Source organism: Pteropus medius, unplaced genomic scaffold, assembly GCF_902729225.1.
Source record: "Pteropus medius unplaced genomic scaffold, Ma_sr-lr_union100, whole genome shotgun sequence".
NCBI lineage: Eukaryota > Metazoa > Chordata > Mammalia > Chiroptera > Pteropodidae > Pteropus > Pteropus medius.
Genome location: NW_024340848.1, coordinates 2,057,372 through 2,061,305, shown reverse-complemented (window position 1 = coordinate 2,061,305; position 3,934 = coordinate 2,057,372). Strand labels below are relative to the sequence as shown.

At 32.2% G+C, this 3,934-nt stretch overlaps 1 pseudogene; it reads right to left on the bottom strand.

Moving 5' to 3' along the window:
* Positions 1-1,126: 1,126 nt before the first annotated feature.
* On the bottom strand, positions 1,127-1,245 carry LOC120582944 (uncharacterized; annotated as a pseudogene).
* Positions 1,246-3,934: the final 2,689 nt, after the last annotated feature.

Genomic DNA, 3,934 nt, shown 5'->3' with positions numbered 1-3,934 from the left:
CTGTTTTTAGTATTTCAAGTAGTAGCAAGTAGGTTGTAATATCTGAGGTTTTAAATGGAGCTAAGAATTCCAGGAATTCACTTTATTAGAAATAGCCCTAACTTAGAAATTGGGCTAAATTTGTTTCTTTTCCATCACCTTGAGGACAGGTGCCGTTGGAGAGAACAATTTTTTTTCTTTTTTTACCAAATAGCAATATACATCTCTGGAAGAGTTAGGTGGATGTTTGATCCCCTAACTCTCAAGGTGAGGAACCCTATGTGCCCAGGGTTACTCGAAGATCTGGATGCCTCTCCACCCACCACAAGTAAATCTGGATCTTTTTTTTTTCCCCACCTAAACGCTTCCTCAAATTGTTCTCTTGCAAAGTATAGATTAAGCTTCCAAATTTCATGTCTCTGAAATAAGACACTAAGATGTATATTTCAAGTTTCGAAATATTTGAAAATAATTAGTTGAATGTTATCTGACTTTTAGAATGTCTTTTTATCATTTTACTTCTATATGTAATATATCTGATAAGGAGTTTTACACAATTATTTAATCTATTCAGTAGTCAGATAAATGAAATTTAGTTTATTGTAAACTTTGAACTATTATAAACATCATAAACAGCTAATATATATTTATAAATATGTTTTTAGAAGTCAAATATTTTATAATACTCAGGTAAAATTTTAAATACACTGTAGATGTTTTTAAAGATATATGTCAGAAAATTAGAAGTCACACTGTACAAAAATGAAATGTCTCACATAAATTAAATCATGATAATAAAAAGTCTACATATCTTCTTGCATTGTGTAATATTGAAATCAGCATTCATCAGATTCAGTTACTCATCATAGCAAAAAAAAGTCTAAATAAAAAAATTCACAAGTTCATAAACCCATGTTATCTAGTATAAAATAATAAATGGGAAAGCACACATGGCAAATTAATACTTCTTAAATTTCTAATTTCATTATGATATATTTAATAATGCCAAAGACAAAAAAATCAGAAATATTTGAGAGAGGGTAAAAATAAAAATATAGACTTTTTTTTTTGGCAAGGCAATGCTTGGTTGACCTCGCAGATTGCAAGGACCTTGTCATCTTACAATTCCTTATTTTTTTATTTTTGAAACCTACAGCACCTGGTTTTCCTAGGTGGTCTCTCATCCAAGTACTAACCAGACGTGACCCTGCTTAGCTTTTAAGATCAGACGGGATCGGGCTTGTTCAGGGTAGCATGGCCATAGACAAATATAGACATTCTAAAATTTGATATTTTCACTCCATGTAATAAAATCAACAAAAAATATTGAAAACTTTCAGAAAAAACGTTAACTACATAAATATTTAAAATTGTTTGGAAGCACTTAACTACTTGACTGGAGTGAATATAAATAGTGACAGGAAATACTCTTCAATAATTCAAAATAGAATAAGTGAATTAAAAACGATGCACATTAATAATGTCTGATTGAGACTTCAGTAATTGACACTGGCATTGCCAACTCATTTAAATGAAAATGAGCACTTCCTAAAAAACAGACACACTACTACTGAGCCTTATAATCAGAGTCGACAGTAAAAGCATTAGTGTTCATCTTGTCCAACACAGTCATTTTGCTGATGAAGAGACTAACACAGTTAAGTGCCTTCCAAAAATAAGAAGATCAAGCAATTGAAGAAAAAAAAAATGAACTTGAACATATGTCTTCTGATTTTAAGGTCAATGCACTGTCTAATATTAATGAATAGAAAGTTTATTAAGCATCAGTTTAGACACTGTAGTAAATTTGGAGAAATAATTATGAAATGGATATCCATGTTCTTCCATGTCCTGTGCTTCATCTAGTTTTATCTCATTATGTAGAGAGACAAGGAAAAATTCAGGATATGCTACAATATGTTACACCATTAATGGGAGAGCAGCATGTGTTCAAACCAACTAACAGTGATACGTGGTCTGGTCTCAAAGATAAGAATGTGGAATGTTTTAGAGAAGATTGGTGGTAGAAGGTTAGGTAAAGTGAAACCTGCAACTTTAGTGATAATAAGGCAGAGAAGGAGAACATATGTTCCTGTCATGTGCAAACATCTTGGATGTAAGAAATGATATAAAGTTTAAGAAATTTAAAAGGAATTCAGTTTAATAGCTCTTCTTCTTTGCCTCCTTCTCTTTGTCTTTGTTTATCTTTCTTTGTCTGTCTGTGTTTATAAATCCCAGATTAGGATGAAATATGAAGGAGAGAAGAGTTGATAAGAGGAAAAGTAATGGGCAGAAAAGGGTATCTTTTTTAGGGCCTCTGTCTAGCAGATGGTGAAATTCTAATTTTGTGTATTTGTGGTTTCTCAGGTATTGCTCTTCTGAAGATCTTTACATGCAGACCTCTGCCACAAATGGTGCATTCCTGGTTTACTACTTATAATTACCTCTTAAAGCTTGACTTCTGCTGGGTCCCCTCTCCTTGATTTGCCAATTAGTATTTGTCCCCCCAAAAAATAGTGGTACCTAATTCTGAGAATACCACGGTTTATAAGATGTAGACCAACTTTTCCATAGGTTTTTCTAGAAGACCTTATGACTTGAAAAATATGAGTGGGAACCTACTCCCAGCGATAGTGTTAGGGGAGGGATATGTAGCAAATAGATTCTCACTATTGCTTCTCTGCATTTTATGTTTAAATTGGATGATGAGAACTGGTTTTCTGAACTACTTTTTGACAATTAGGCAGTTCCTCAAAATATTACACATAAAGTTACAGTATAGCTCGGAAATTCTATTCTTAGTTATATACCCACAATAGGTATGAAAACATTCAAGAACATCTACATAAATATTCATAGAAGAAATTATAACAGTCAAAAGGTGAAAATAACACAAACGCCCATGAATGATGAATGGATAAACAAAATGTGGTATATCCATATAACGGTTATTTGACAATCAAAAAGAATGAAATACTGATACATACTACAAAATGGATGAAACTGGAAAACATTATGCTAAGTGAAGAACCCAAAGATTACCACATATTGTATGATTTTTAAATTTATAAATATCAAAAATAGGTAGATCTATAAAGGCAGAAAATAGATTAGTGTTTGCATAAGACTGGAAAGGGGTAGCTGAGGACTGACTGCATCTGTAAGCACATAATTTATAACTAGGGGGTTACATAAACTCAGCACAAGTATGGTACTATAAGTCTGGCACAGATTAGGTTTTGGAACACAAATTCTGCACCTGGCAAATGATGTAGATGCAAAGATAATTCTGAGGAAGTAATGATAAGTCATACTTAGCATTTCTTACTTCTGTGGTGCTTTTATCTAATAAGATATAAAGATGCTTTCATCTCCTGTTCAAGTTATAACTGTTCCCTGTTCTGATTAATGGCATATTTTGAAAAGCTACGAATACAGGAAGGTAGGAAGAAGTGCCACTCTGTATAAAGTGTGCAATCATTTTTTTGTACAAGTGAGATCATTTTACTCTCCTCACCATAGGTTTTAAGGGTATGAATACTGAAGACATTTCTGTAACATATTAGTTTTTTAACAGCATTTCTCTCCAGATATAGTAAACAATTTTTCTTCACTGAAGAGAGAGATTAGTTTATGAAAGATGTGAATGACTTCTTGCACAAACCAAGGACTGAGAAAAAGTAACTAGCAGCTAGTTAAAAAATAAAAATTAAAAAAAAGCATCTAGGAGGAAAAAATTAGTGATGTACAGATGTATATGAGGGTGACAACTTTCCTCATATGTTGAAAATATTTTAAAAGTTTGCTCTCTATGTTTTGTATTAGTGTCTAATTATATTTAAAATATTCGATAATCCATAGCTATAGTGCCTTAGTTTATAAGGCACCTCTGCATAATGTGTCACAGTTAATCTTCATAATTATACTAGGTACTTCTTCCCATGTTTTAGAAGCA